Source organism: Coregonus clupeaformis, unplaced genomic scaffold (genome assembly GCF_020615455.1).
Source record: "Coregonus clupeaformis isolate EN_2021a unplaced genomic scaffold, ASM2061545v1 scaf0545, whole genome shotgun sequence".
Taxonomy (NCBI): domain Eukaryota; kingdom Metazoa; phylum Chordata; class Actinopteri; order Salmoniformes; family Salmonidae; genus Coregonus; species Coregonus clupeaformis.
The window spans coordinates 11,718-24,019 of record NW_025534000.1 but is presented as its reverse complement, the minus strand read 5'-3'; the positions used below and the strand labels follow the sequence as shown (position 1 = coordinate 24,019).

General features: G+C 41.2%; 1 long non-coding RNA gene across 1 annotated transcript; it reads left to right on the top strand.

Annotated features, from left to right (window-relative positions):
* The first annotated feature begins 7,831 nt into the window (after positions 1-7,831).
* On the top strand, positions 7,832-8,457 carry LOC123485038. Its single transcript, XR_006658828.1, has 4 exons — positions 7,832-7,860; positions 7,949-8,046; positions 8,214-8,264; positions 8,374-8,457. It is a non-coding gene; the product is annotated as an uncharacterized LOC123485038 (long non-coding RNA).
* The last annotated feature ends 3,845 nt before the right edge of the window (positions 8,458-12,302 follow it).

Below are 12,302 nucleotides of genomic sequence, written 5' to 3'. Positions count from 1 at the left end.
ATATTTGGCTAAGGTGTATGTAAACTTCCGACTTCAACTGTATATTTTATACTAATTGCTCAATGTAATTTCATTCAAATGACGTGAAAAAAACCAGTGTGTGCCAAGTGTCTATGGACTGCCCTCTTCAACTCAAACCACAGGTTTTTCAGTGGGGTTCAAGTCCGGAGACTGAGATGGCATTGCAAAATGTTGATTTTGTGGTCAATTTACAATTTCTTTGTGGAATTTGATTAGTGCTTGGGGTTACTGTCTTGCTGGAAGATCCACTTGTAGAATTACACAGTAAACAAGTGTGGTGTTTGCATTTCAACATAGTTGATTTGACAGAACAAAAATGTAAAATAACGGTTAGGAGAAGGAATCATAAATCTAAATGTATGTAAATGAACACAGTTGCTTTTTTTTCTTCTTGTTTGTTTGTGGTATTTTATTCCTTGCTGAGAAAACAGGTTCAAACCTTGCACCTAGTAAACCTGTTACTTCTCTCTTTAGGGACCTGGGCTGAAGACCCTCCAATAGACCAGTAAGGCTTGAACGGAGGTTCGGTGTGTCTGGCTGTTGCAGAACCCCCTGATCAACTCAAACAAATTAAATGGATGTTCCAAAATGATGTAATAGTTAATGATAAAGACATCTCTCCTAAATACAAGGAGAACGTGGATTATAACCCAGCGAACCACTATCTCTACACAAAGGCTGTGTTTATCCAGGCAGCCCAATTCTGATCTTTTTTCCACTAATTGGTCTTCTGAACAATCACATCAGATCTTTTCAGATCAGATCTTTTCAGATGTGATCTGCTTGGTCAATAGACCAATTAGTGAAAAAAAAGATCAAAATTAGTGAAAAAAATCTGACTGAAAAATACAGGGGAACTTGCATAGTATTTGTTGGAAAATGGACCGTATCAACTGATAGGTACAAAGTAACAATACAAGGTGAGTATTTTGCTGTGTGTGTGTGTGTGTATGGACATGTTTACTACTCTTGTGGGGACCAGAAGTCCCCATAAGAATAGTAAGCAAACAAACATTTGACCAACTGGGGACATTTTGTTAGTCCCCACAAGGTCAAATGCTATTTCTAGGCGGTTTAGGGTTATGGTTAGAATTAGTGTTAGGGTTAGTAGCTAGGGTTAGTTTTAGGGTTAGGGTTATGGTTAGGTTTTTGGGTTAAGGTTAGGGTTTGGGTTAAGGTTAGCGTAAGAGTATGGGTTAGGTGTAGGGTTAGGGAAAATAGGATTTTGAATGGGACTGAATTGTGTGTCCCCACAAGGTTAGCTGTACAAGACTGTGTGTGTGTGTTACCTCTCAGATATTGGTGAGAAGGAGGGGGGAGCTTCAGCATCACCAGTTGGAACCATTGTGGGCAGTGTTATTGGGGTGTTCTTCTTCGTTGGTGTGTTAGTTGTTGTAGGATGGATCATATCTGCCAAAACACCTCCATCCACTAAAGAAGAACAGCTACTGCAGATACCCTCTCTGACAATTATTTATCTATGTTTTCACAGGATAAAAAAAGTGATAATTTACCTGTTGTGATTTCTCATCTCCTAACAGGTTGTTGTTCCAGAAGTTGACAACCCAGTGAATGTTCCAGCAGGTGAGAGGACAGAACCACAGACCCATTCTGAGGCAGAGCCTACATCAGTCTTCTATAGTCTTCTACAGCATCGTACAGAAACCAGCTTCAGCACAGCGCCATCGAGTGGACAAAGACTGGAATAACTTCAACAAACCAGACAGTGTACTGGACAATTGGAGATACATTACCCCTCCATCCCTCTCCATAGCTAGGCTTCCATTAATTTGTCCAGTGATCTTTTGTTAACATTTAGCAAGTTTGCATAGAAAATAGATGAGGAGGTCCATAAAGATGGCGGCCTCCATGTACTTACCACACATTCTTTGTTTGGCTAAGTTCAGCGTATTTTACATTACTCTCCATTAATATTTATTTGTATGTTCATTAGCACAATATACATAATATACATTTTAGCTTCAAGACGCCAGCAATTTCAAAAAGTAGATTGTGCTTCATTGAACCATGTCATGCGCCGTAATTTAAAAACTCAGTGGATAATGCTAAAACAATGATGTCATATCTGAATTCTGCCATATTTATGCATGTGTGCCATTATCTGCTATGGTGCATTTCCATTGAACTGACTTGAGAAGTCATTGATTGAATTGGAATTTCAGTTTACTTCCTGAATTGGACCCAATCAATCAACCATTCCAGCAACCAACCAACCAGTCAGTTATCTGAGTATATCATATTTTTTCTAATATATACTGTATGTCTAAATATTAATAAGATAAGGCATATTAAAAAATCTCAATTTCAGTATCTTCTGTCACGTCCAGCTGGTTGTATGGAGAACTACAGAAGTAAGACAGTCAATTATAGCTAAAAGCAAAATAATTTAGGAATAATGTCAACAAACCAGACACAGTGTACTGCACAATAGGATATAAACTACCCTACTAAACTACCCTCCATCCCTCTCAGAGACCTCCTAATAAACTACCCTCCATCCCTCTCAGAGACCTCCTACTAAACTACCCTCCATCCCTCTCAGAGACCCCTACTAAACTACCCTCCATCCTTCTCAGAGACCCCCTACTAAACTACCCTCCATCCCTCTCAGAGACCTCCTACTAAACTACCCTCCATCCCTCTCAGAGACCCCTACTAAACTACCCTCCATCCCTCTCAGAGACCCCTACTAAACTACCCTCCATCCTTCTCAGAGACCCCCTACTAAACTACCCTCCATCCCTCTCAGAGACCTCCTACTAAACTACCCTCCATCCCTCTCAGAGACCCCCCTACTAAACTACCCTCCATCCCTCTCAGAGACCCCTACTAAACTACCCTCCATCCCTCTCAGAGACCCCCTACTAAACTACCCTCCATCCCTCTCAGAGACCCCCTACTAAACTACCCTCCATCCCTCTCAGAGACCCCTACTAAACTACCCTCCATCCCTCTCAGAGACCCCCTACTAAACTACCCTCCATCCCTCTGAGACCCCTACTAAACTACCCTCCATCCCTCTCAGAGACCCCCTACTAAACTACCCTCCATCCCTCTCAGAGACCTCCTACTAAACTACCCTCCATCCCTCTCAGAGACCCCCTACTAAACTACCCTCCATCCCTCTCAGAGACCTCCTACTAAACTACCCTCCATCCCTCTCAGAGACCCCCTACTAAACTACCCTCCATCCCTCTGAGACCCCCTACTAAACTACCCTCCATCCCTCTCAGAGACCCCCTACTAAACTACCCTCCATCCCTCTCAGAGACCCCTACTAAACTACCCTCCATCCCTCTCAGAGACCCCTACTAAACTACCCTCCATCCCTCTCAGAGACCCCTACTAAACTACCCTCCATCCCTCTCAGAGACCCCCTACTAAACTACCCTCCATCCCTCTCAGAGACCCCCTACTAAACTACCCTCCATCCCTCTCAGAGACCCCTACTAAACTACCCTCCATCCCTCTCAGAGACCCCCTACTAAACTACCCTCCATCCCTCTCAGAGACTCCGTAGTTACATTGACTAAGACTGGACATACTCTGATACCGAACCGCAAATAAAGAAAATTGCGAACATAAAACATTTAGATCTTGAAATGTTTATTTATTACTTCATGTCTAGACCTGCACATACAAATAAATATATAAAAACAGCTGAATTGCTGAATCCCATTGTTAGAACCCATCTCCAACAAACGAGTTACATTTTCCTGGAAAGAAGGTTGAGATAACAGGCTAAACCATGCAGGCTAAACCATACAGGCTAAACCATACAGGCTAAACCATACAGGCTAAACCATACAGGTTAAACCATACAGGCTAAACCATACAGGCTAAACCATACAGGCTAAACCATGCAGGCTAAACCATACAGGCCAAACCATACAGGCTAAACCATACAGGCTAAACCATACAGGCTAAACCATACAGGCTAAACCATACAGGCTAAACCATACAGGCTAAACCATACAGGCTAAACCATACAGGCTAAACCGTGCATCCTAAACCGTGCATCCTAAACCATACATCCTAAACCAGTATATAACATCTTTACAATAATAATTTCTCTAATACTACTGTATATCTAATTATTTACTAAAATGCACTAACTGTAAGTCACTCTGGATAAGAGCGTCTGTTAAATGACTAAAATGTCAAATGTAAAATGTTACATGAGAAATCATATTTACAAATATGAATAGAAAAGTTCAATTCAATTTAGCAGGATCGGTCACATCCAGCTGGTTATGTGGAGGAACTAATCAAAAGGTAACAATCGTGCTCTCCCAGAAGCTTGGCTGATGTGTAAAACCCATGAATTCAGACAAACAAAAAGCTCTGAAGCTAATACTCTGCATTAACCCAAATGATACATTATGGGTTGGTTTCCTCGACACGGTTTAATCTGTGTCTAGGCAACTGGTCCTACATACTACCCAACAATGAGGTGTCTTGTGCTGGTTACTCATTCAATACACTACATTTTGCAATACTATGGAATGGCTGCATGACTCTCACAGATTCTCTTAGATGGTTCGGCACATGGAAAGTCAAACCAACAATTGTTATCTCTGTAACAGTGTTGACCAATTCGGACACAGTTTTCTATTTCACCTTTAGGCCCACTGTTATTTGGTTAGTTGAAGTCCCAGGATCTAGAGAATGGAGAAGGGAAACCATTACTCCATGCAGTATGTCGCAGCAGAAGGAAAAAATATATATTTAGAAAATAAAGACAAATGGCATGGACTAAATTATTAGCCCCCTGGAGCTAATACTTGGTAGCAGAGCTTTTGGCCAAGATAACTCCTGACAAATGCTTCCTGTTGCCCTCAATGAACTTTCGGAACCTTTCTACTGGCAATTTGGCCCAATTTTTAGCAGCAAACTGCTCTAATTCTTCAATGTTTGAGGGGTGCCTTCCACCAACTGTTGTTTTCAGCTCTCGCCATAGATTATGGATGTGATTCAGATCTGGACTCTTCACTGGCCACAAACAAAACAAAATTTGATCTCTTTGGAAATACAGATCAGCACTGTGTTTACCGATGACCAAATGAAGCATTCAATTAAAAGAACACCATCCCTACAATCAAACATGGGGAGGTTTGATAATGCTGTGGGGTTGCTTTGCTGCCTCTAGTACTGGGGGTCTTGAACGTGCGCAAGAAATCATGAAATCAGCAGATTGGAGTCCAGTGTTAAACCTGTTAACAAAAGATCACTGTCTCCATTGAAGGTGGTGGGTCCTCCAGCAGGACAACAACCCCAAACACACATCAAAAAGCACCCAGGAATGGTTCAAGAAGAAACACTGGACTGTTCTGGAGTGGGCAGTAATGAGTCCAGATCTGAATCACAGCCCAAATCAATGGTGAGATCTGAAAACAGCAGTTGGTGGAGGGCACCCCTCTAACATTTAAGAATTAGAGCAGATTGCTGCTAAAGACTGGGCCAAATTGCCAGTAAAAAGTTGCTTAAGTTTACAAAAATGTAATTGGTTCTGCAATATTGAAAAGCCAATAGAAATGTGTGGATATCAAAAGTTATTTTCTATTTCAACTTATTTGAGAAGAAATAGGGAATTATTTAATAAAAGTGCAAGAGTGCCAATATAGTTGTCTTTGTGTGTCTTTGTGTGTGTGTTTGTGTGAGCATAAGTGCTTACCTGTGTGTGTAGATGTGTGCAAATGTATGCCTTAAAAACATCCTTACCTGTTCTCATTAAGAGTTGTATTGTCCATCCAGACCCACACTTTCTCTTGCTTCTCATCTGTCAGTCCTATCCAGGGGCTGTGTTCATAAGGATCAATTACCAGTGTTACCACTCTCTGTTTTATAAACTCCTATGGAGGAAACCACACGTTAATCAACCAATGGACCAATGGTTCTCATCCTGATGAAAGCCTTGATGGCTGAACGTTAATTTTTTTATACTATTCTAAATAAAGTATATTTTTAACTTGAAGAGCGAGAGCCCCGTCTGCTTTCCGCTAAAGTCAACCAATGGAGACAGACATGCAAAGCACAGAGAGACACTAAAAGAAGGCTGTATCCTAACTTGAAATCTACACTTTATGTGGGAGCCATTAGCAATTAATTACTGCACCTCCAACCTTACCTGCTCCTGACTATTCTCTATGATGACCAGGTGTCCTCCATCGCGGATGCAGGCGTACTGACTCTGTTCCCAGGTCAGTTTGTCTTTAGAGAAGTAGTAACATGATCCATTGTAGAACTCCCAGCCAGGAGACCATGGCTTCCTACCAGCATTACATTCCTTCTGATTCCCTAGAAGAGAGAAGAGATAACATAATTGAAATTTGATGACATTCAGTTCTATATCCTGTGATGTTCTTGTTAAATGTGTGTGTCACTTTAAGAGAGCACTATAGTTGTGGGTTAATGGAGAGATAACCTGAAAGAGAAAGGACATAACTGGAATGAGAAACAATGACATACTGCGTTTACACTGTCAGCCCAATTCTGATCTTTTGCTCAATTATTGGTCTTTTGAGCAATCAGATCTTTTGACAATAATTGGGCAAATGATCAGCAAAAGAGCTGATCTGATTGGTCAAAAGCAGTGGAGGCTGCTGAGGGAAGGACTGCTCATAATAATGTCTGGAAGGGAGTAATTGGAATGGGATCATGCACATGGAAACCATGTGTTTGATGTATTTGGTACCATTCCACCAATTCCGCTCCAGCCATTACCTTGAGCCCGTCCTCCCCAATGAAGGTGCCACCAACCTCCTATGGTCTAAATACCAATTAGTGGGGAAAAAGATCAGAATTGGGCTGACTGGGTAACAGGCTCCACCACATATCCCATGTACCATCAGCTACACAATTACATGGTCCAGTGGAGTGTTCTGGTGTGAGTCTGGATCAGGAGAGTACAGTAATGCTGTCAACATCACAGTTAATAGTACGTCTATTGTACAACACTCACTAACATTTCTACATATATATGATAGGATGTTCAATTCTGTAACTGAATGATTGCATCTCATAAATACAAACTCATAAGACGTTGATGTATTGTGAGGGATGACTCCAGATTTACAGTATTATTTCTATATTATGTTACACAGATGGTGATGTGATTCTGGAGGAGACTCTGTGACGCTGCGCTGTAAATACCGGACAATCAGCTCAAACTTCAAATCTGATTTCTACAAAAATGGAGTACTCATCAAAAATGAGACCACAGGAGAGATGACCATCCCTACAGTATCCAAGTCAGATGAAGGATTTTATAAGTGTAAATCAGGTCAAGGAGAATCACCAGAGAGCTGGGTGACAGTGAGAGGTGAGAAAAAATGTATGATCACAAGTTAGTTACCGTTTTATTATCTGTGTGAAAAACATGTGATTTAAGTATTGATGTTAATATAGTTTGGGATTTGCACTCCCCTAGAAAATATGATCTCTCAACTAAATTGTCAAAAGATTGGCCATCCTACTTTCTTTTCATGCTCTATACTCTAAACCTATATAACCTCTATCAGAGTCTGTGTTCTCTCTCCAGTCTCTCCAGTCGTAGCTCCTGGATCCTCTACATCAGTCCTAGTAGGAGTGGTTGTGGGTCTGGTTGTTGCTGATGTTCTACTGGTCATTCTCCTGGTCCTGCTGTGGAGAAATCAAAACAACAAAGGTGATACTTTTACTATTTCTCATTCAATACAAAACATTCTGTTACATGTTTAGGAGAGAAATGTCTAAATATAATATAAATAGTTGAAGAAAGTTCAGTAATTAACACATTGTGTTTGTCATTAAAGGTTCCTGTTTCAACAGAATATTCTGGTGAGTGCACCTGTCTCTCAACTATATTGATAGGTACAGTATAACATCTTCTCTGTGCTTCCTATGCTGAGTATCTCTCTCCCTGTAGGCCCCCTCAGCCCCAGAGCACCAACCAGGACCCCCAACAGGACCAAGGATCTACCCAGGGCCAGGCTCCTGATACTGGGTATACACATCAGCAGCATGGTCAGTCTTTTAGCCCAGACCTCTACCACTCTCCTCTCTCTGTAACCTCATACACTGGCTTATCAACATCCACTTTATATAACAACATGTTACCGTACAATGTGTCCCTAGACAAGCTAAGGGATAATCAACATAACTAACCTGCCTCTCTCTTCTTTGACCAACAGGTGGCACTAACATCTACGATACGATCAATCCCTCAGACAACAATGATAATGGTAGTGTAATGTAATGTTTTCAGTATGAATGTGTAGTAGCCTGCTTCTCTTCATTTAATATGACATGTAGAGTTTGACTAAGTGGAGGTGTTTGTGTATTATGTCTCAGATGCTGCTGGTGCTTCTGCTGCTGGACCAAGTCATGTGACTTACGCCCAGATTCAACTGAAAAAGTTGGACAAGAAAAAGAAAGGTGACTCTCAACTGTGACATATATTGATAATTTTTTTTAGCAATGTATCTAAGATGAGTTACAATATGTGTACATATATATATTAATATATAGGGGGAGAACAAGTATTTGATACACTGCCGATTTTGCAGGTTTTCCTACTTACAAAGCATGTAGAGGTCTGTAATTTTTATCATAGGTACACTTCAACTGTGAGAGACGGAATCTAAAATCACATTGTATGATTTTTAAGTAATTAATTTGCATTTTATTGCATGACAAAAGTATTTGATTCATCAGAAAAGCAGAACTTAATATTTGGTACAGAAACCTTTGTTTGCAATTACAGAGATTTCCTGTAGGTCTTGACCAGGTTTGCACACACTGCAACAGGGATTTTGGCCCACTCCTCCATACAGACCTTCTCCAGATCCTTCGGGTTTCGGGGCTGTCGCTGGGCAATACGGACTTTCAGCTCCCTCCAAAGATTTTCTATTGGGTTCAGGTCTGGAGACTGGCTAGGCCACTCCAGGACCTTGAGATGCTTCTTACGGAGACACTCCTTATTTGCCCTGGCTGTGTGTTTCGGGTTGTTGTCATGCTGGAAGACCCAGCCATGACCAATCTTCAATGTTCTTACTGAGGGAAGGAGGTTGTTGGCCAAGATCTCGCGATACATGGCCCCATCCATCCTCCCCTCAATACGGTGCAGTCGTCCTGTCCCCTTTGCAGAAAAGCATCCCAAAAGAATGATGGTTCCACCATGCTTCACGGTTGGGATGGTGTTCTTGGGGTTGTACTCATCCTTCTTCTTCCTCCAAACACCAAAAGAGTTTAGACCAAAAAGCTCTATTTTTGTCTCATCAGACCACTTGACTTACTCCCATTCCTCCTCTGGATCATCCAGATGGTCATTGGCAAACTTCAGACGGGCCTGGACATGCGCTGGCTTGAGCAGGGGGACCTTGCATGCACTGCAGGATTTTAATCCATGACGGCGTAGTGTGTTGCTAATGGTTTTCTTTGAGACTGTGGTCCCAGCTCTCTTCAGGTCATTGACCAGGTCCTGCCGTGTAGTTCTGGGCTGATCCCTCACCTTCCTCATGATCATTGATGCCCCACGAGGTGAGATCTTGCATGGAGCCCCAGACTGAGGGTGATTGACCGTCATCTTGAACTTCTTCCATTTTCGAATAATTGCGCCAACAGTTGTTGCCTTCTCACCAAGCTGCTTGCCTATTGTCTTGTAGCTCATCCCAGCCTTGTGCAGGTCTACAATTGCATCCCTGATGTCCTTACACAGCTCTCTGGTCTTGGCCATTGTGGAGAGGTTGGAGTCTGTTTGATTGAGTGTGTGGACAGTTGTCTTTTATACAGGTAACGAGTTCAAACAGGTGCAGTTAATACAGGTAATGAGTGGAGAACAGGAGGGCTTCTTAAAGAAAAACTAACAGGTCTGTGAGAGCCGGAATTCTTTCTGGTTGGTAGGTGATCAAATATTTATGTCATGCAATAAAATGCAAATTAATTACTTAAAAATCATACAATGTGATTTTCTGGATTTTTGTTTTAGATTCCGTCTCTAACAGTTGAAGTGTACCTATGATAAAAATTACAGACCTCTACATGCTTTGTAAGTAGGAAAACCTGCAAAATCGGCAGTGTATCAAATACTTGTTCTCCCCACTGTATATAAACATATTCACAAGTTCTCTGCTCTTCCCCCTCCTGCTCAGTAAAGAGAGATTATCCAAAAGAAAATCCTCTCTACTCTGAAGTGATGACAGGGAAAGTCACCGGTAAGAACCATTCTACAGGTTGGCAGTCATTAAAACCTTAATTCGTAATTTCTGCTTTTGTGATGAAGAGGTAGAATATGCAATAAGCTAATTCCTTCATTTGTTGACTGGAAATGTCCATTGTCAGCAGCAGCTGGACCTGTTGACGTGACCTATGCTGAGGTTGACCTCCAAAAGAAGGTCAAAGCCAAGAAGAAGAGAGGTAAGACTAGACATCCCTCCCTCCATATTCCCCCTATCAGAACCTCACTCCTCTTTGACCCCATATTGAATACATTTATATTATTCTGTAGATTATTCTGGATATTATTCTGTTCATAATTATGGATATTATTATGGATATTATTATGGATATAACTATTATATTATACTGATGTTTATCCTCCTACAAAAACAGCAACCCCACCTGTAGCAGATTCAGTCTATTCTCAAGTGAAGCCACACACAGTCCCAGGTAAGACTAATAGCCACATGCTATTGACACTAATACAGGTGAAGGATCTTAATTTGACCAGTTTCTCACAGAAGGAAAATACTCCTGCAGCAAAAGGATATGTGAATTATTGTGTGTATTAGAATATATGGACATTTTTGTAGGGCTTGATACATTTGTAGTTGGGGAAAATCAAGTCTGAAATTCTGAAGTGGAAATACAAAACTTTAGAAGCCTCTTTTAAACCTTGAATACGCTACAAGATTGCATTTCCTACTGTGCAGGAAATGTTCTGCAACAACAGGATGATCATTTTAAGATGCTGCACCTGTATTATACTTATGGAACTAATGCTCTGATATCAAAGTATACTGCACCTATTTAAAGTATACCTCTAAAGAAATATGATATGTTACAGGTCCTTGAAGGAAATGGAGGGATAAATCACTTTGTGTGGTGATATGTTACAGGTCCTTGAGGGAGATGGATGGATATATAACTTTGTGTGGTGATATGTTACAGGTCCTTGAGGGAGATGGAGGGATAAATAACTTTGTGTGGTGATATGTTACAGGTCCTTGAGGGAAATGGAGGATAAATAACTTTGTGTGGTGATATTTTACAGGTCCTTGAGGGAGATGGAGGGATAAATAACTTTGTGTGGTGATATGTTACAGGTCCTTGAGGGAGATGGATGGATAAATAACTTTGTGTGGTGATATGTTACAGGTCCTTGAGGGAGATGGAGGGATAAATAACTTTGTGTGGTGATATGTTACAGGTCCTTGAGGGAGATGGAGGGATAAATAACTTTGTGTGGTGATATGTTACAGGTCCTTGAGGGAGATGGAGGGATAAATAATTTTGTGTGGTGATATGTTACAGGTCCTTGAGGGAGATGGATGGATATATAACTTTGTGTGGTGATATGTTACAGGTCCTTGAGGGAGATGGATGGATAAATAACTTTGTGTGGTGATATGTTACAGGTCCTTGAAGGAAATGGAGGGATAAATCACTTTGTGTGGTGATATGTTACAGGTCCTTGAGGGAGATGGATGGATATATAACTTTGTGTGGTGATATGTTACAGGTCCTTGAGGGAGATGGAGGGATAAATAACTTTGTGTGGTGATATGTTACAGGTCCTTGAGGGAGATGAAGGGATAAATAACTTTGTGTGGTGATATGTTACAGGTCCTTGAGGGAGATGGATGGATAAATAACTTTGTGTGGTGATATGTTACAGGTCCTTGTGGGAGATGGAGGGATAAATAACTTTGTGTGGTGATATGTTACAGGTCCTTGAGGGAGATGGATGGATATATAACTTTGTGTGGTGATATGTTACAGGTCCTTGAGGGAGATGGATGGATAAATAACTTTGTGTGGTGATATGTTACAGGTCCTTGAAGGAAATGGAGGGATAAATCACTTTGTGTGGTGATATGTTACAGGTCCTTGAGGGAGATGGATGGATATATAACTTTGTGTGGTGATATGTTACAGGTCCTTGAGGGAGATGGAGGGATAAATAACTTTGTGTGGTGATATGTTACAGGTCCTTGAGGGAGATGGAGGGATAAATAACTTTGTGTGGTGATATGTTACAGGTCCTTGAGGGAGATGGAGGG